General features: G+C 44.4%; 1 long non-coding RNA gene across 1 annotated transcript in view; it reads right to left on the reverse strand.

Annotated features, from left to right (window-relative positions):
• LOC122928214 overlaps positions 1–17,277 on the reverse strand; it is an 87,076-nt gene extending 69,799 nt beyond the window's left edge. Inside the window, exon 1 of the long non-coding RNA XR_006387864.1 lies at positions 17,208–17,277. This is a non-coding gene — a long non-coding RNA (uncharacterized LOC122928214). The remainder of the gene's footprint in view (positions 1–17,207) is intronic.
• Between the last annotated feature and the right edge of the window lie 4,551 nt (positions 17,278–21,828).

Genomic DNA, 21,828 nt, shown 5'->3' on the forward strand with positions numbered 1-21,828 from the left:
CCTGGCTGGCCAAATTTGTACCTGGCCTCTGCTGTTGCAAAAATCCTCTTTCTGAGCCACTTCTAAAAGACTAGCCTGAAAGTGTTAGAGATGACCCCTCTTCCTCCTCCTCGTCCTGGGCCACATCCTCTTCCATCATCGCCCTAAGTGTTTTCTCAAGGAGACATAGAAGTGGTATTGTAATGCTGATAACGGCGTCAATGCAACTGGCCACTGGAGTACTCAAAACAGTGCAACAGGGCACACAGGTCCCGCATGTGGGCTCAGTCATTGGTGGTGAAGTGGTGCTGTTCCGCAGTGTGACTCACCCGTGCGTGCTGCAGCTGAAACTCCACTATGGCCTGCTGCTGCTCACACAGTCTCTCCAGCATGTGCAAGGTGGAGTTCCACCTGGTGGCCACGTCGCATATGAGGCGGTGAGCTGGAAGGCCGAAGTTACGCTGTAGAGCAGACAGCCGAGCGGCGGCAGGATGAGAACGCCGGAAGCTCGCACAGACGGCCCGCACTTTATGCAGCAGCTCTGACATGTCGTGGTAGTTGTGAATGAATTTCTGCATCACCAAATACAGCACATGCGCCAGGCAAGGGATGTGTGTCAAACCGGCTAGTCCCAGAGCTGAAACGAGATTTCGCCCATTATCGCACACCACCAGGCCGGGCTTGAGGCCCACTGGCAGCAACCACTCGTCTGTTGTTCTATACCCCGCCACAACTCCTGTGCGGTGTGGAGCCCAAACACATCAGTTTCAGAACGGCCTGCTGACGTTTACCCCTGGCTGTGCTGAAGTTGGTGGTGAAGGTTTGTCGCTGACCGGATGAAGAGGTGGTAAAAGAGGAAGAGGAAGCCGAGTAGGAAGAGGAGGCAACAGAAGGCAAAGAATGATGCCCTGCAATCCTTGGCGGCGGAAGGATGTGCACCAAACATCTCTCCGCCTGGGGCCCAGCTGCCACTACATTTACCCAGTGTGCAGTTAGGGAGATATAGCGTCCCCGGCCGTGCTTACTGGTCCACGTATCTGTGGTTAGGTGGACCTTGCCACAGATGGCATTGCGCAGTGCACACTTGATTTTATCTGATACTTGGTTGTGCAGGGAGGGCACGGCTCTCCTGGAGAAGTAGTGGCGGCTGGGAACGATGTACTGTGGGACAGTGAGCGACATGAGCTGTTTGAAGCTGTCCATCTCCACCAGCCTGAATGACAGCATTTCAAAGGCCAGCAGTTTAGAAATGCTGGCATTCAGGGCCAGGGATCGAGGGTGGCTAGGTGGGAATTTACGCTTTCTCTCAAAGGTTTTTGAGATAGACAGCTGAACGCTTCCGTCTGACATGGTGGAGATGCTTGGTGACGGAGGTGGTGTTGTTGGTGGCACATCCTCTGTTTGCTGGGCGGCAGGTGCCAACGTTCCACCAGAGGCGGAGGAAGAGGCAGAGGCAGCAGCAGAAGAGGGAGCAGGAGGAGCTTGAGCCCTTTCTTGGTTTTGAAGGTGCTTACTACACTGCAGCCCGTGTCTCGCATGTAGATGCCTGGTCATGCAGGTTGTGCTAAGGTTCAGAACGTTAATGCCTCGCTTCAGGCTCTGATGGCACAGCGTGCAAACCACTCGGGTCTTGTCGTCAGCACATTGTGTGAAGAAGTGCCATGCCAGGGAACTCCTTGAAGCTGCCTTTGATGTGCTCGGTCCCTGGTGACGGTGGCCAGTAGCAGACGAACTGTTTTGGCGACGGCTGCTCTGCTTTTGCACCTTGCTCCCGCTTTTGCTATGCTGTTTGCTCGGTCTCACCACTGCCTCTTCCTCTGAACTCTGAAAGTCAGTGGCACGACCTTCATTCCATGTGGGGTCTAGGACCTCATCGTCCCCTGCATCGTCTTCCTTCCTGACTTCCTTTTCGGTCTGCACGCTGCAGAAAGAAGCAGCAGTTGGCACCTGTGTTTCGTCGAAACATGTGGTTGTGCGTCAGTGCATTCTATGTCTTCCACCCCTGGGGAAGGGCTAGGCTAGAAGGGAAACCCTGCCAGCAGAGTCTTCAAACAGCATAAGAGACTGCTGCATAACTTGAGGCTCAGACAGGTTCCCCGATATGCACGGGGGTGATGTGACAGACTGATGGGCATGGGTTTTCCGGCGCCACCTGTGTGCTTTCTGCAGAAGACTAGGTGGGAGATAATGTGAACGTGCTGGATCCCCTGTCGGCCACCCAATTGACTAGTGTTAAAGATGTGTGAATTTTATTCAATATTTTGTATATCTAGGATTGTAATGAGTTAACTTTTTCTACTTCCAAGTGCCCACCCACCCCCCTCTTTGTTTCAAGATTGGAGAGGAGAGAGAGGGGGGCAAAGAGCTGTGCTGTGGGAAGTGTCTGATTTCTCATCTTTCTATAGGTGTCCCATAGAGTGTGGTGGAATGCGTAAGCCAATCATATGGCTTGATGATATGTATATATTATTCACTGCCTATAGAGAAGCACCTCTTTGAAGTGTCACATATGACATAGGCAGTATTCTTGTTAGAATAAACTCCATTACAAAATGACGATGGTAACTAGATGTTTACATTAGTTCACATTCCAAAGTAGGACCCAGTGCGCAGAAGCCAGGGTGCTATCTCCTCTCTCTTATCTCTTCTTCCTTTTTGACCAATGAAACAATGTTTTAACCTCAGTGAGGACTGCCCTCTTCTGAAGATGTATATACGCTTACCCCATATAATAAAAGTTAGAGATTGCTTTGACCAACTCCTGTGTCAGTGTCTAGTCTCTCAGCCACGCGTGGATATTAACCCCTGGGGGGGGTACATTGATTTGGAACACCAGAGTGTATCTTAAATGCCCTAATTTAGGGCGGTTTCAACAAATGGCACCCCAGATGGCACTCTGAGCGAACGTAGCGTCAAACAGCTGACAAGACGGGCCCCTGAGCTTGACGAACGGCAGAGGGGAGAGGATTGCAACCTCAAAGAAAGGTGAGAAAACTTTTTATCTCATCTGCCTTTCTGCTATTTACTTTGTCATGCTCAGATAGCTCAGTCTGCTGTGAGGTGGTACTAATGTAAGTATAGTAGTCGGCTGTAATGCTGAAAGCTTGGAATCTACAGAACCAATAGTCTGAAATGATAAATCACTCTGGTGTGTATATGTTTTGTGTGTGTCTGTGATTTATGTGAGGAGTGAGTTGAGCACAGACGGTAAAACCACAGACAAAGGGAGGGGACAGTAACCTCCTGGTTGGAAAGAGGGCGCCGAGGTGTGGGACAAAGTAAACTCCGGCTGACCTGGCCAGGGAGACGAATGTGGACCGTATGACCCTTTGACTTAAGGGAAGACTGCGGAGACTACCTGACCTGACCCCAGGAAGACAGTAGCCCTCATGACCCTTTGACCTAAGGGAAGACTGCAGAGATATTCCCCACCTGACCTGACCCCAGGAAGATGCGACGGAGCCCGTCTGACCCCTGGTCTTGGGGAAGACGTGCGGGGAGTCCCAGCTGACTAGTCAGACATGATAATCAGATTTGAGCCAACCAGAGGGGAGGGTGAATCCTTTGTCTGTGGAGGAAAGGGTTAAAGGTGCTGATCACTCCTCTGTTTTGTGTGTGTCAGTCTGAAATACTGTTGTTTTGAGATGGGTCAGTCCCACTCACATAAAAAGAAAAAAAAATGTGACAAAGAAAGTTAAAAATGTGACAAAGAATGTTAGAGAAAGTGTGGCCCCGGACAGCAGATGGCCCAGCTGGCAACGGGGATGAACATCTGTAAGAAACTGTGAAGTTAGAGCTTACAGACTGTGGATGTCAGAACTCCTAATGATATAAAATGGTCAGTTAATGGATAAGTGTATTGAAGGAAAAGAGAAGTTGGTTGAAATATAATAATAGACTGGTGCATACTAAGTTATGGTGAAAAGTGTCCATGGAAGTAACTGAGAGAAATTGAAAGTTGGAGAAATGGGTAGCATTTCTTATTACAAGATGGAGGATTTTGAATCCTATAGAGAACAAAGAAGTTGCCATGTGGCATCCCTTCCCCCACCACATCTGCTGTAAATTCCAATGAGTAAAAGTTTGAGGAATATTTAGGACGGTTGAGCGTCCTGTGATGGATTGCTTTACTTCCCCGCCTGAACATTCCTGAGATAAGAGACGCAAGGCAAGGGAATCATGCAGTAAGTGATGTTATATGTGTAATATTATTATAGAAGTAAAATAAAAATTGTTCAATAATCTTCTTTCTTCTTTCCCAAGCAGGGTACTGTGGGAATCCAGCTTTTAACAAAATGACTGTATGATTATAACATGCGTATAATGCGTATGGAGTACGATATTAGTTTTTTTAAATACTATGCGCATTGAGGATTTTATTTTATTTTTCTTGGAAGCTTTTGGTTTTTATTGGTGCCAACAGCATTGATCAAGCTGTACATTTTTTATTTATTTATTTATTTATTTATTTTATTTTTAAATTGAAGTCAATGAAAAGTTTCTTATGGGCCCTTTGTGTGTTCCTGTCTGTATTGTCAGATCTGTTTGTTTCAATGTTTGAAGTTACGTGTTACATGTTAAGTGTTGTGCTTCACATCAGAGCTCTGTTCTTATGGACAGCTGGCATAGTAATGACAGAAAGAAGGAGGACCACAGCGTCCGACTGAAGGGGGTGGACTTAGATGACTCAGAGCGGAGGGAGGAGGATAGGGGTGGACGTTACAGACGACAGCCCTTGTGCCCATCCCCTAGTTACAGACACTGCCATGGAAGATGAGAAGTCCTGTTTTGTTTTCCAGTCTATTAATTCTGCTATAGGAAAAGTTGGATACTTCTGTAAGTCAAAATGCAGACTAACATCAAGCAGCATTGGGTGGTTCAGTGGTGCCAACCATAGGTAGTGTTCCTTTGGCATTGCTTCAGCCCTGATGTTAAACGCCTCATTGAAGTGAGGAAAAAGTAAGTCTGCCACCCTATGGTGGGTCTGCAGAGTCTGTGGGACCCAGATCCCAGAAGAGAGAGTGTTGTGCTGTGTTTCGTACATCTTGTCCACACCACACGAGAGGATTGTATTCTATGTTGACCATGCCCGGATCACTGTCCGTCCCCACAGACACCCATATTTTTTTGTCATAGGGAGAACACAAAGACAGAGGAGGGGGGGAGTTAGATCAAGATTAGGAAGCAGGAAATCCAGTATCGGCTCTACTTTTAAACATTTTTAGCGGATTCAGTCTGGCCCAATGATATCCCTCACTCTGGGTGATAAAGAAGTAGTCCCGTTTTTGATTGATACTGGAGCAGCCAAGACAGTTGTGCACAGCAAACATGGCCTCCCCTGATTTACTCTCCAAGGACACCAGTCTTTGGGTAGAAGTGGATGGGAAAGTAGTACACCCCCTTTTTTCAACAGAAACCATCCATATTAGATTTGCCCCTAACCAAGATGCGCTTGCCCGTTTGCTGGTCAGTGGTAATGCCCCTTGTTGCCTCCTAGGTGCAGATTTGTTTGCAAAAGTACATGCTGGTATCTCACATCAGGAGGACGGCACTGTGAAGCTTACAGGTGCCCTCAACGACCAGGAACTTTGTTGGCCATTAGTGATAAAATTCCCTGGTCCATGTTTGTATCAGTACTCCCAGAAGCTGAGAAAAGCAGACCACTCACCATTGGATGGTACATGACCTACATGCCATTAATGAAGCCACAGTTTCTAACACCCACATCGTGCCCAACACACACAGACACCTTGTCGGCTCAGGTTCCCATTACCCCTACTCACTCCACTGTGATTGATTTGTCCTTTAGTCCCTACCGCCTCACAGATGAGGACTGGCAATTTTGTGTTTCCCCACACTGAGCCTATCAGATTATTACATTTAGATTGTATTGTTCTGAAGTAAGTGGCCATGACTCAGCTGTCCTCACCCAACTGCATGGCCAGCAATAACGCCCTGTAGCATATTATTCAGTCAGACTTGATCCCATGGCCAGAGGTGCCCCTTTCTGCATCAGAGCTGTAGTAGTTGTACTAGCTATGCTTGATGAAAGCTCTGAGATAGTTCTGAACCACAAAGTGATGGTGATATTACATCTATCCTCATGAACGTACAATCCAAATGATTGTTTTGTTGCCCATTATTGTTCCATTTTGCTGCCTGACAATGTTGCTCTCCAAAGGTGTAATACTTTGGACCCAGCCACCCTGTTGCCTCTGGATCAAGGGGGGAGGGAAGAGTTAGGGCACCGCACTTTAAACTTTTCTTCCAGATTCAAAGGAAGAGGCTCCTGACTGTTTGCAGATGATGTCACAAGAGGTAGTGGGATTTGCTAAATCAGCCATCAGGTAATCTAGATCATGTGCTCTTTGTGGATGGATCGAGGTATGGCCAGGATGGCAGGTACTACACAGGTTGGGCAGTAGTGATTAAATGTGAACTACCACACATGTCTGCTCAAGAAGTGGAGCTAAAAGACTCTGAAGATGGCTTGCAGATATGCAGATGGAAAAACAGCCAACATTTACACTGATTCCAGGTGTGCTTTGGGATAGCCCATGAATATGGGCCCATATGGAAAGCCAGAGACTCCTTGATCGCTTCAGGTAAACCCATCGAAAATGGGGAAGCAGTGAGGTCTCTGATGGAAGCCCTCTTGTCACTAACATGAGGGGTGATGATAGCAACGAAAGGCCACTGTAAACAGATGCAGAGGAGGCAAAGGGGAAAGCCACGGCAGTTCAGGCGGCAAAAATGGCTGCCAAATTACCTAAGCAGACCCCTGTCTTAAGTGGCCACAGTTCAGGTCCCTGAAATAACGCCTCCTGTCTCCCGAAAGTTCTTAAGACCTTACAGAACCAGATGGGGAAGGAGGAAAGGGACTGGTGGATGGAAAAGGGGAGACTACAAATAAGAAGGGAAACTTTACCTTCGAGGTCCCTCTACTCCACGATGGCACAGGCAACCCATGGAGTGATGCACCAGACAAAAACTGCTATGTGTGATTTAGTACGTAGCATATGGTACGCCCCAGGGTTCAGCACTGTAACAGTCAGACATACTCAAGGATAAATGACTTGTGCCCAGAACAACGTGGGCAAGGTGGTTAAGGTACCCAAGAAACACGTCTTGCTTTTTGTATCTGTTTCAACGTTTGCAGACTACCTTCAAATACCCAAGGTGGGCATGTATGAGTATGTATTGATATGTGATGACTTGTTTTCAGGATGGCCAAAACCGTACCCAAAGAAGTAAAGAAGATTATGGCCGAAGTTGTGTGCAAGTATGGGGTACCTTAGATCATTGAAAGTGACACAGGTGTTTACTTCACAGGTGAAGTGATGCAGGAGATGATGAAGGTTTTGGGTGTAGGACAGGCCTTACATGCTTCGTACCATCCACAAAGCAGCAGTAGAGTAGGAAAAATGAACTGAACGGGACGCTAAGTAAAAGATTCAAAGCCTTAATAGAGTGCCTGCTGGTAGCCCTCTTTTAGTAAGGTATATGCCTAACCGTGAGACAGGCCTTTGTCCCTATAAGGTCCTTTTTGGGTCAGCCCCTAGAATAGGATTTTATTTCCCACAGCAGCTTCAGATGCAACATGGTTGTCTGACAGATTATGTGATCAGTTTTGTATAAGCATTTGACTAAAGTACATTTTCGAGTTTTTGCTTCACTTCCAGGTTTTGATAAAGTACCAGGAACCCACCCACTTGTGTCTGGAGATTGGGTGGTAGAAAAAGACATGTTAGAAAAGTCCTAAAACCCTGGTTTGATGGTCCATTCCGAGTGTTGTTGACCACATGCACAGTGAAGCTCAAAGAAAAGCATAATTGGATTGATTTCAAGGAAGTGTTGAGACTGGTTTTCCCTTGTGTGACTGTTGATCATGACTCAAAGGAATATGGAAAAATTGTATGAAAACTTCGATCCAGAAAATCAGAAGCACTGATGACCTCCAGTCTCCCCCATATAATGTCAACGCCAGTTAGGGAAAGATCATCTGACTTCCCCGTGCTCAAATCCAGTGTCACGGGAGGCTGTTCGCTAGGAATGGCTTGTCGTGGAAGCTGGTGAAGAGGAGGCGGAGCATTGGGACAGATGTTTAGGTTTAGGGAGAGAATGAAATTCAAGGGGGGACTGTTAAAGATGTGTGAATTTTATTCAATATTTTGTATATCTAGGATTGTAATGAGTTAACTTTTTCTACTTCCAAGTGCCCACCCACCCCCCTCTTTGTTTCAAGATTGGAGAGGAGAGAGAGGGGGGCAAAGAGCTGTGCTGTGGGAAGTGTCTGATTTCTCATCTTTCTACAGGTGTCCCATAGAGTGTGGTGGAATGCGTAAGCCAATCATATGGCTTGATGATATGTATATATTATTCACTGCCTATAGAGAAGCACCTCTTTGAAGTGTCACATATGACATAGGCAGTATTCTTGTTAGAATAAACTCCATTACAAAATGGCAATGGTAACCAGATGTTTACATTAGTTCACATTCCAAAGTAGGACCCAGTGCGCAGAAGCCAGGGTGCTATCTCCTCTCTCTTATCTCTTCTTCCTTTTTGACCAATGAAACAATGTTTTAGCCTCAGTGAGGACTGCCCTCTTCTGAAGATGTACATACGCTTACCCCATATAATAAAAGTTAGAGATTGCTTTGACCAACTCCTGTGTCAGTGTCTAGTCTCTCAGCCACGCGTGGATATTAACCCCTGGGGGGGGTACATTGATTTGGAACACCAGAGTGTATCTTAAATGCCCTAATTTAGGGCGGTTTCAACACTAGCGCCTGTACTTACTCAGGCCTTACCATCCTTAGGACGGCATTAGGCCCGACCAAATATCGCTGTAGATTCTGGCGGCTACTGGGACCTGAGGTATTAGGTTCAGTAGGATGTGTAGCTGTGGCAGAATGGCCACGTCCTCTCCCTGCACCAGAGGCTCCACCAACACCACCACCATGACCATGACCGCGTCCCTTATTAGATGTTTGCCTCATAGTTAGCGTTCACAAAGCAAAGTAAAAAGTGGTTAAATCTGTTAAAAATAATTAACTGCCAATAAAAACCCTGATGTAGGGTATTGCACTAAATTATAATTTTTTCACTCTATATGACAGCGGTATTTGTGGCCTAAATGTCACTTATGCACGTCTTATCCCAGATCTGCAGTATATTATAGGGTTTTTTCACCCCAGTAAGCAAAAAGATGTATTTCTGGCCTAAATGTGACACTCACTTTTGCACATCTAATCCCAGATGTGCAGTATATTAGAGGGTTTTTCACATTAGTAACCAAAAAGCCATATTTCTGGCCTAAATGTGACAGTCACTTATGCACAACTAATCCCAAATGTGCAGTATATTAGAGGGTTTTTTCACCCCAGTAACCAAAAAGCCGTATTTCTTGCCAAAATGTGACAGTCACTTATGCACGTGTAATCCCAGATGTGCAGTATATCAGAGGGTTTTTTCACCCCAGTAATCACAAAGCTGTATTTCAGGCCTAAATGTGACAATCACTTATGCAAGTCTAATCCCAGATGTGCACTATATGAGACAGATGTATTTTTTTAACCTCAGTAAGCAAAAAGCTGTATTTCTGGCCTAAATGTGACACTCACTTATGCACATCTAATCCCAGATGTGCACTATATGAAACAGATGTATTTTTTTCACCCCACTAAACAAAAAGCTGTATTTCTGGCCTAAATGTGACAATCACTTATGCAAGTCTAATCTCAGATGTGCACTATATGAAACAGTTTTTTTTTTTTCACCCCAGTAAGCAAAAAGCTGTATTTCTGGACTTGCAGACATGCAGATAGCCTGTGCTGGTGCACTATTGTTGCATAAAATGGCTGCCGATAATGTATTGATATTGACTAACTGAAAGAAAAAAAATCGTTTTCAGTAGAAGTTGGCTCAGTGCAGGCTTAGAAAAATAGTGCACTGCACCCACAAAACACATTTGCTGTAGATCGCTGAGTAAAGAAGCAGTTCAGATGATCATGGAGGTGAACATGCTGGATGTGGAGGTCCTGGGCTGGTGTAGTTTCACGTGGTCTGCAGTTGTGAGGCCGGTTGGATGTACTGCCAAATTCTTTGAAATGCATTTGGAGACAGCTTATGGTAGAGAAATGAACATTCATTGCATGGGCAACAGCTCTGGTAGACATTCCTGCAGTCAGCATGCCAATTGCACACTCCCTTTAAATGTTGGAACATCTGTGGCATTGTGCTGTGTAAACCAAACTGCACATTTCAGAGTGACCTTTTATTGTGGGCAGTCTAAGGCACACCTGTGCAATATTCATGCTGTCTAATCAGCACCTTGACATGCCACACCTGTGAGGTGGGTTGAATTATCTTGGCAAAGGAGAAGTGCTCACTAACTCAGATTTAGACAGTTTTGTGAACAATATTTGAGAGTAATGGGTCTTTTGTGTATGTAGAAAATGTTTCAGATCTTTTAGTTCAGCTCATGCAAAATGGGAGAAAAAACAAAATTGTTACGTTTATATTTTTGTTTAGTGTACATAGTGCTCTCCTTGCCTGGGCTTTCAGTTTAGGTGGAAGGCCATGTCTTGGAAGGTTTGATTTTTGCCATACTCCTTTCATTTTTGGATGATAGATTGAACAGTGCTCCATGAGATGTTCAGAGCTTGGGATATTTTTTTTTACAACCATACCCTGCTTTACATTTCACAACTTCCCTGACCTGTTCCTTGGTTTTCATGATGCTGTTTGATTACCAATGTTCTCTGACAAACCTTTGAGGCCTTCATAGAATAGCTATAGTTATACTGAGAATAAATTACACACAGGGGGGCTCTATTTACTGATTGGGTGACTTCTGGAAGCAATTAGTCACGCTGAATTTTATTTAGGGGTATCAGAGTACAGGGGGCTGAATATAAATGCACACCACACTCTTAAGATTAGTATTTATTAAAAATTTTGAAACTTGGATCATTTTCATTTCACTACACACATATTTGCTACTTTGTGTTGGTCTGTTATACTATGCTATCCTGTGTATTGGTGTATTGATCACCTATATGCTGGTTTCATTAATTTTAACAATTCTCCCAAAAATTTGAACTGCGTGTAGATAAAAATTTAGCTGTAGATTTAGCTGTAATATTAAATTATAAATCACCGATGCTTTTGCACTCTATACTCCGTATTTTATATGCTTTTTATATTGTACTCATTTTGAGCAAAACATTTATTTTTATTGGTCTTTATTAAAAAAAATATGGAGTCCCCTTTTCTGTACATAGCTAAGATGCTCTAGTAGCAGGCTCTGGATTTTATCTCTTTTCCATCAGTTGGGGAGCTGACAGGCTCCTTATCTCGGCTCTCTGACCTTTTAAACACTCATTATAGTTCAGTTCTTATCTTGCTAATAAGAATGTGGCTTAAATAACTGTTTATGACCTCTTCGTAACAGTTACTAAGTGCCAGTCACACAGTTAGAAAAACTGTTTACCCTTTGTGACAGAACAGCTCAATATTTTAACATTTTTATTTAATTGAATATATGTTATAGCCAAAAATGAGTAAAATGCAATCATAAACAAAATTTGCCTCCTAAGGTGTACATAGCCTTTAAACAAAAAGAAAAAATGGAAATCGTCTCACTTCAGCAAATAGCATTTAATATGTGGAGTATGTTAATACACAACACTTACTATTGCAGGCATGCTCAACCTGCGTCCCTCCAGCTGTTGAAAAACTACAACTCCCAGCATGCCCAAACAGCCTACATTTATCAGCATACAGCAAGGCATTGTGGGAGATGTAGTTTTCTGACAGCTGGAGGGCCGCAGGTTGAGCATGCCTGTACTATTGTATTGTTATTATTCATATTGCTGCCCTTTCTGGCTGGATTGATTTGTCCATCACATTATACACTGCTCATTTCCATGGCTACAACCACCCTGTAATCCATCAGTGGTGGTCATGCTTGTACACTATTGGAAAAAGTACTAAATAGGCCAGCACTGATGCATTGCAGGGTGGTCGTAACCATGGAAACGAGCAGTGTACAATGTGATGGAGAAATCAATCCAGTCAGCAAAGGAAGCAATATGGATAATAACAATACATTAGTAATTGCCTTGTATTGACTTTCTCTAGATAATAAATGCTATTTGGTGAAATGAGATAACCCCTTTAAGTATATGAGATGCCCTGACATGGAATTCCCACTAGTATTTTGGGTGTTGTCACTGAGATTTAAAATGCTAGATAGCATTTTGATGGTAGAACACGTGTTGTACAGTATTTTGCTTATTCCGTCCCTCATCCAACCCTCTGAAAAAAAAAGGATTTTTGTTAAAATGGGGAAAAATAAAAGTAATGTCCTTGCAGGTAGCTGCTTTTGAGGTTTGAAGTAGCTGCAGTTCTGCTAGGAGACAAAGCCAGCCTCAGCTCCTCACTTCTCACTAGACATAATTCTTCTTCTTTTTAATTCAAGCCTTTCTCTTCACTGTCCCTGGCAGTAGAATAGAAGCTTCATTGTGATTGTCTCTGACTCCATAAGATCTTTTTTCTGGAAGACACTGGAAGACCATCCTTCCTCATCCCTCATTCACAGCCCAACACAGAATGATGTTCTGCTTGTTCTACCAGGGCACCTCCCTACCTGCTGCAGCACTGATTGGCTCATCCAGGCTGTCTGTTGGCCTGTGAGCCAATGAAGGCAAGCTCTCCCCCCACTTCCTCCCTGGGTCGTGTGAGCATCCTTCTTCTTCCTCCCTAGGTTTTTTTTTCCCACTGACATGTGCAGTAAAATAGCTCTACACGCCATTTTACTAGATTTGTCCAAAATGACCCTGAAAAGTTGTGGGTTCATCTGTCTTGTGAAAAAAGCAAAGTTCGTAACAAACCCATTATCTTAGTTCTGCTGGCATCAGAAAGGCTTAGTTTTCTTTTGGAAGGAAAGCTAATTTAAATATATTTTCCAGAATCCCAAAGGTATGCAAATTAGTGGTCCTCCTAAAAAAAGGAACCCTAAACCGTTATTATGCCAGAGGTAAGAAATGCTAATTTGCATATTTTTTTCCCCCCAGAAACCCAGAGCAACGTTGCCTGGCCTACAATATTCCTAACACATACTAGGTGAAAGAGTACCCTGCAGACCCTAATAAAGGCTTCTCAGCTACTTAAGACAATTTTCTCTGATCTGGCTTACTGTATAAAGGTTAATTTACTTGGAATGAGCTCTTTACAGATGAAATGCTGATTTAGTTCTTAACCATGTTATGCTTTATGGTCTGTTTAAAAGTCTGATCATTGACTTTTTATAGCAATATTACAGTAGGTGGTGTGAGAAGATTTTTTGTTTTGTTTTGTTTTCGTTTTGGAATTAAAACTGGTACCTTATATACTGGAAATGAGCAAATCAATTCATCTCATTTGAAATTCATCCCAATTTTTTGTGATTCATTTCAGAGAGAGACAAAATACTCCACTTGAAAACAAATGTGTAAGCTAGATCTCCTTCCTGGTTAGCTAACTGGCCTTTGTCAGGGTCTTGGGGTGTTCTTTCTCATTAGGGTGACCATCTATTATGGCTAGTTTGCATGATGAATATTGTAGTCCAGCAAATGCTTTTCTAAAATATGTATGCAAATTAGCATATCTTAGTTCTGCTGGCATCAGATAGGCCTAGTGTTCATTTATTTTTAGAAGGAAAGCTTATTTGAACATCTTTACCAGAAACCCAAAGGTATGAAAATCAGCCTTTGAAAATGCACTGATTGAACAGTTTCAGACTACCACCAGGGGAAAATCTTATTATGAAAAAAAAAACATATTGAACATTTCAAGGCTACCACCAGGAGAAAATCTTATTATTAAAAATTACTTAGTTAATAGTTCAAGACTAGAATCAATTTGTTTATCTGTAATATATATATATATATATATATATATATATATATAAATGTGTGTGTGTTCATGTCACTTTAATATGCTCTTTGCATCTCTTTGAACACTTACTATTTTCAGTAGAAACCTAGCAATCTGCAAGGATTGTTAGACATCTTGTGTGGAGGCTGTTCTGCATCCTGGAATGAATCACTGAATAATCTTTAAAACCATTTCTAGAAACTTGTTATTTCTTTTTTACCTTCAGCTATAAATTTGCTTACTCATTGTAAACTGGTTTTCTTTTAAAAGCAAGAGCCAAGATACTTCTGTATTAATTTGCTCTGCAAAAACTCTCAAATATTTATTGCATTATGCTATATATAATTTAGTACACATAAATGTTTGATAGTATCACAAAAGGCCACTGTAGTAGCAAAGTAGAGATATAAACCTCCTGGCACTCTGGAAGTAATCACTTGGAGTCGGGTTCACACCCCGTATAGTAATGAAATATAAAAACTCCAGTTTTTAGCATCAAATGATATTCTGTTTATTTGAAGTGCGGCTTCAAAGTGTGATGTTTCGGCCCAGATGGCCTTTATCAAACTGTGTGACAATACAATTGAAAAAGTGACAATTATAATCATGTAGAAATATATACCGACACATGGTGTAAATATTTAACTTGGTATCCATAGGACAATTACGCATACACTAGTTACATCAAACATAGGTATTCATTGCAACCAAGTTCTTAGACTAAGGCCTCATGCACACGACAGTATTTTTTCACTGTCCGCAAAACGGGGTTCCGTTGGTCCGTGATCCGTGACCGTTTTTTCGTCCGTGGGTCTTCCTTGATTTTTGGAGGATCCACGGACATGTTTTGGTGTCTGCCTGGCCGTGCGGAGCCAAACGGATCCGTCCTGAATTACAATGCAAGTCAATGGGGACGGATCCGTTTGACGTTGACACAATATGGTGCCATTTCAAACGGATCCGTCCCCATTGACTTTCAATGTAAAGTCTGGAGTCCCTTTTATACCATCGGATTGGAGTTTTCTCCAATCCGATGGTATATTTTAACTTGAAGCGTCCCCATCACCATGAGTTAGATCGTGAAAACTCATTTCCGACAGTATATTCTAACACAGAGGCGTTCCCATGGTGATGGGGACGCTTCTAGTTAGAATATACTACAAACTGTGTACATGACTGCCCCCTGCTGCCTGGCAGCACCCGATCTCTTACAGGGGGCCGTGATCAGCACAATTAACCCCTCAGGTGCCGCACCTGAAGGGGTTAATTGTACTATCATTTCCCCCTGTAAGAGATCAGGGCTGCCAGGCAGCAGGGGGCAGACCCCCCCTCCCCAGTTTGAATATCATTGGTGGCCAGTGCGGCCCCCCCCTCCCTCTATTGTAATAATTCGTTGGTGGCACAGTGTGCGCCCCCCATCGGCCCCCCTCCCTCTATAGCATTAACAACATTGGTGGTCACTGTGCGCCCCCCATCGGCCCCCCTCCCTCTATAGCATTAACAACATTGGTGGCCAGTGTGCACCCCCCATCGGCCCCCCCTCCCTCTATAGCATTAACAACATTGGTGGCCAGTGTGCAGCCCCCATCGGCCCCCCTCCCTCTATAGCATTAACAACATTGGTGGCAAGTGTGCACCCCCCATCGGCCCCCCCTGTCTCTATAGCATTAACAACATTGGTGGCCAGTGTGCACCCCCCATCGGCCCCCCTGTCTCTATAGCATTAACAACATTGGTGGCCAGTGTGCGGCCTCCCATTTCCCCCCCCCCCCCCCATTCATTGGTGGCAGCGGCAGCCCTGGTTGCCATTTTTACTTAGCAATAGTACAATAGTAAAAGATTCATACTTACCTGGGAGCTGCGATGTCTGTGTCCGGCCGGGAGCTCCTCCTACAGGTAAGTGACAGTTCATTTAGCAATGCGCCGCACAGACCTGTCACTTACCAGTAGGTGGAGCTCCCGGCCGGACACGAACATCACAGCAGCCAGCAGGTAAGTATGAATCTTCTACTATTGTACTATTGCTAAGTAACCATGGCAACCAGGACTGCAGTAGCGTCCTGGTTGCCATGGTTACCGATCAGAGCCCCAGCGATTAAACTGGGACTCCAATCGGAACTCCGCTGCCACCAATGATCGGGGGGGGGGGGGATGGGAGGCTGCACACTGGCCACCAATGTTGTTAATGCTATGAGGGGGGCAGATGGGGGGCGCACACTGTGCCACCAATGTTGTTAATGCTATAGAGGGGGGGGGCGATGGGGGGCGCACACTGTGCCACCAACGAATTATTACAATAGAGGGAGGGAGGGGGGGGCGCACTGGCCACCAATGATATTCAAACTGGGGAGGGGGGGTCTGCCCCCTGCTGCCTGGCAGCCCTGAGCTCTTACAGGGGGATATGATAGTACAATTAACCCCTTCAGGTGCCGCACCTGAAGGGGTTAATTGTGCTGATCACGGCCCTCTGTAAGAGATCGGGTGCTGCCAGGCAGCAGGGGGCAGTCTTGTACACAGTTTGTAGTGTATTCTAACTAGAAGCGTCCCCATCACCATGGGAACGCTTCTGTGTTAGAATATACTGTCGGATATGAGTTTTCACAAAGTGAAAACTTAGATCTGAAAAAGCTTTTATGCAGACAGATCTTGGGATCCATCTGTATGAAAGTAACCTACGGCCACGGATCACGGACACGGATGCCAATCTTGTGTGCATCCGTGTTCTTTCACGGACCCATTGACTTTGAATGGGTCCGTGAACCGTTGTCCGTCAAAAAAATAGGACAGGTCTTATTTTTTTGACGGACAGGATACACGGATCACGGTCTCGGCTGCAAAACGGTGCATTTTCTGATTTTTCCACGGACCTATTGAAAGTCAATGGGTCCGCGAAAAAAAACGGAAAACGGCACAAAGGCCACGGATGCACACAACGGTCGTGTGCATGAGGCCTTAATGGAAACTTAGAATAAACATCAAGAAACAAAGAAAAATTTGGGGAAAAGCAAAGAAAAGAAAAGAAAAAATTAGCAACATACTTAAATCAGCATCGCCAGTGATAGAAGTATATAGGACATATATGTTAAGGAGAAGCAACCTATGTTGGTAACCATGATCTAAAGGTGGAGTCTACAGTATAATCTGATATATTGGTACTATCTAAGGGTGACACCTGGAGGAGTGGAGAGGTCAGGTTATATTTGCAACATAATGAGAGTGGTTATGGTGTGCCCAGGGTAATGAGTGGAGCTGGCCTGATATATCTATAAGTGGTCCTAGTTGTTATGTATTGTGGAGAAACTTACCCACTGCCGCTGTAGAGTAATGCGCCAGTCTGCACTGCGCTTGGTAGGAGATGGTGTGTGTCCACACGCCTATCTGGGGATGCGCTCTGGTGTCTACTCAGCGCGCCTCTATGTAGCGTGGGGGGCGTGTCGCTGTGTCGCTGTGTGCTGAGAGCGTGCGGTCCACCGTGCGTTCCACGGGTCACATGACAGGGCGGATGTGGCGTGACGCTTGACCGGAAGTGCCATGCGTTATGTAGTAGCAAAGTATAATATGTTCCATCCCAAACACTATAAAAATATTAGGCATGTGGCATGAAATTGCTAAACAAAAATATGGAACTAAATATCATGTGGGCTTTTTTATTATTATTTTTTTAAAATATATAAATTAATCAACAATAATAGGTTACAGTTATTCCCCCCCTCCAATTAATTTTTTCCCCTATAGTAATATGTTAGCTTGTAAAAAAAAGCTTTAATTGGTTAGCCAAAATATGTGGTATGATGATGTAATAGAAAAAGCGGAATCCCCTCTGCTATGGGCTGAAAATTGCCATGTGCTATTTAAATATTGAAGTAAGTAAGGCTACTTTCACACTCGCGTTTTGGCTTTCCGTTTGTGAGATCCGTTCAGAGCTCTCACAAGAGGTCCAAAATGGGTCAGTTTTGGCCTAATGCATTCTGAATGGAAAAGGATCCGCTCAGAATGCATCAGTTTGCCTCCGTTCAGTCATCATTCCGCTCTGGAGGAAGACACATAAAGTTGCCTGCAGCATTTTGCTGTCTGCCTGATGAAGCAGGGCCAAACGGATCCGCCCTGGCACACAATGTAAGTCAATGGGGACGGATCCATTTTCTCAGACACAATCTGGTACAATAGAAAACTGATCCGTCATGGCTATAGAAGACATAATACAACCGGATCCGCTCATGACGGATGCATGCGGTTGTATTATTGCAACTGAAGCATTTTTGCAGATCCATGACGGATACACAAAAAACGCTAGTGTGAAAGTAGCCTAAGAGGGAATTCCCTCTGCAATTGGTTGGTTCACGTGGTATTTAAATGCCCTCAGAGGAGTCTTTTAAAATGTTTATTTTAGATGTGCATGTCATATTTGTTTTATAAATTATAGTCCGGATTTAAAGGTGGAAATCTATTAAAGTGTGGTTTTAGATGTATGTTTTAATGATTAATATATGATTTACCATAGCAAGGGCAGGCCTAGAAATGTATGAGCCTAATGTATAAGGACCCTTTCACATGGGCATCACAGATTTTGTCTGGATGCGTTGCGGGTGCATTGCAGGAAACCCGCGCGAGTGCGCACGCTATTTCAGTCAGTTTTGTCTGTGATTGTATTGCGTTGTTCAGTTTTTTCTGCGCGAGTGCAAAGCATTTCAATGTGTTTTGCATGCGTGTGATAAAAAACTGAATGTGATACCCAGACCCAAACCCTGACTTCTTCACTAAAGTTCAGGTTTGGGTTCGGTGTTATGTAGATTTTATTATTTTCCATTATTACATGGAACAAGTAAACAAGTAAAATGTCGCTTGAGGGTTCAACTTTTTATTCAGCAGGACCTGCACTGACATCCCTGCGCTCACCACACAATTAGCGTGATGACGTCAGCGCAGGTCCTGCAAGAAGAAGAAAGAAGACGATAACGGCTGAGTGATCAAGTGGATGAGGTGAGTAATTTTTTTTAATTATTTTTTAACCCTCAAGGGACATTTTACTTAGCATTCTGTATTAAAGAATGCTATTAATTTCCATTATAACCATGTTATAATGGAAAATAATAAAATGAATGGACCTCATCCCTATTTATTATCATCTCCTTAGTAACCATCCATGAAAATCGCATTGCATCTGCAGTTGCTTGCAGATGCAATGCGATTTTCACGCAGCCCCATTCAATTCTATGGTGACTGCGTTGTGTGAAAAATGCAGAATATAGAACATGCTGCGATTTTCACGCAACGCACAAGTGATGCGTGAAAAACATTGCTAATGTACACAGCCCCATTGAAATAAATGGGTCAGGATTCAATGCGGGTAAAATGCGCTCACGTCACGCATTGCACCCATGCGGAAAACTCGCCCGTGTGAAAAGGGCCTAAGAGTTTGAGCCCCTGATGAATCTGGTGTAAAACCCAGGTTGGGTGATCCTGAGACCTGTTGTTTTATTGTTATTGGTGTGTTTTATCTACTATGCTGTAAGTAAAACAAATCTGTGTGGTTCAGCCACCACCAACAGTACTTCACTGCAGTGGCAAAGCATGCGTTGCCAGCATCCAGGACAAACAGAGAATTGCACCCCATAACCTATGGACACACGCCATTTTATAGAACCACGCCCCATGGCATTCCAAGACTACCCGAGTAGAACATCTCATGATGCTCGGGTGCTCGGTAGCGCACAATGGAAGTCAATGGGACAACCCAAGCATTAAGCCAGGCACCCCCTATTCTGAAGAGGAGAGGGTGTCTGGTTCGTAGTAAAAGGTCAGAAATTAATAGAAACACCACTGAAATGCTTCGAGAACAGCATGGGGAGGATATCTGGATGCATCTTGGACTCCCAGGTCACTGCTGGGAACGATGTTTTCCGAGTAGTACGCCACTTTTGCAGACTGACAATAATACGCACCAAACCGAAGATAAAATCGATTTTAGAGAAAAATTTGTAAGGAAACATTCTTTCCTATATATTTACTTGTATATAAAGTGCAAGTGCTGCCACAAATTTCAAGGAAGAGGCACTCCGATACAACCTGTATATAAAGGTGGGCCTCATTCACATTGTTGTACAATTGTTCAGGTAGTTGGACTCCTACACTCATAAAGCCTATGCACTAAGGGAAAGGGCTGCCAAAAATTACAAGGAACTGGCACCCTAATACACCCTTTATTACACATAAAGGAGGGCATCATACACAACCTTAAAAAATTATGATTGATGGCCTGCAGGTGACCCTCTAAAACATTAGGGGCAAGGGCCTGCTGCTGATCTGACCATCTAAAACATTAGCTGTGAGGGCCTGCTACCGAGCTGACCATCTAAAAATTTTGTGGGCAAGAGCCTGGTGCCAAGCTGACCATCTAAAAGATTTTGTGGGCGAGGGCCTGCTGCCGAGCGGACCATCTAAAAAAAATTGTGGGTGAGGGCCTGCTACCAAGCTGACCATCTACAAAAAAATTGTGGGCGAGGCCCTGCTGCCCAGCTGACCCTCTAAAACATTATGGTTGAGAGCCTGCTGGTGACCCTCAAAAACATTATGGGTGAGGGCCTGCTGCTGAGCTGACCCTCTAAAACATTAGGAGCGAGGGCAGCCTAATAAGCATGTTGATAAGATAGAGGAGGAGGACGAGAAAACGGAGATTGAGCCAAATACCCTTTTTAGAAGTGGAAGGGGTGCATGGGAATACAGTGTATTCAATACACCATAAAAACCACAATTAGAGTGCCTTTATATTCAGACGCTTTCCTCTGGTGGAGTAGAGAAGTCAGGGGCAATCCAGGCCTTGCCAATTTTTAAAAGAGTCAACCGGTCAGCATTTTCAGTTGACAGACGGATGCACTTATAATTTATTATGCCCCCAGCAGCACTAAATACACACTCTGACAAAACGCTGGCGGTGGGGCAGGCCAACACCTCCAAGGCGTTTCGTGCCATGTGTCCAGCTTGGACACCCAATAGTTGTAAGGCACCGCTGACAGGGTCTGCTACGTACTCTTTCACCATCTTCCCAAAATTTTCCCTCATTGTGACACTAGGCAGCGCATCAGGTTGAGGGTGCTGGCAGGGTGTCATAGAACTGTCCCAGGCCTTGGAGAGTGCTGCCCTGCCTTTGTTGGAACTGCGGTGTGTTCCCCTTGTCTCCCCTCTTCGGTTGGCCAAGGAACTACATACTCTGCAGCCAGCGTTGTCAGCTGTAAATTTTTGGAGCAAATTTTCCACAAGGACCTTCTGGTATTGCACCATTTTGCTCATCCTCTCCACCAAAGGAATGAAAGATGAGAAGTTCTCTTTGTAGTGGGGTTCGAGAAGGGTGATCAACCAGTAATCGGTGTTGGCCAAAATGCGTACAACGCGAGGGTCACCGAAAAGGCAGCCTAACACAAATTTAGCCATGTGTGCCAGAGTCCCAACAGACAAGACTTCACTGTCCTCATCAGGAGGATGACTCACAATCTCCTCATCCTCTTCTAACCATCCACGCTGAACAGATGGAATAAAACTTCCATGGGTACTACCCTCTGTAGTGGAGGCAACCGTCTCCTGGTCCTCCTCCTCATCATCCAATTTGCACTGAGAAGACGAACTGAGGGTGGTCTGGCTATCACCCTGTGTACTGTCTTCCCCCATTTCCACCTCTTTGACATGCAAAGTGTCCGCCTTAATTGTGAGCAGCGAGCGTTTAAGTAGACACAGAAGTGGGATGGTTACGCTGATAATAGCGTTATCGCCGCTCACCATCTGTGTTGATTTTCCAAAGTTGCGTAAAACCTCACAGAGGTCAGAGATCAATGCCCACTTGTCTCTTGTGAAGAGCGGAAGATGACTGTAAAGGTGACGACCATGTTACAGCTGGTATTCCACTACTGCCCTCTGCTGTTCACAAAGCCTGGC

Source organism: Bufo gargarizans, chromosome 2 (assembly GCF_014858855.1).
Source record: "Bufo gargarizans isolate SCDJY-AF-19 chromosome 2, ASM1485885v1, whole genome shotgun sequence".
Classification (NCBI taxonomy): Eukaryota; Metazoa; Chordata; class Amphibia; order Anura; family Bufonidae; genus Bufo; species Bufo gargarizans.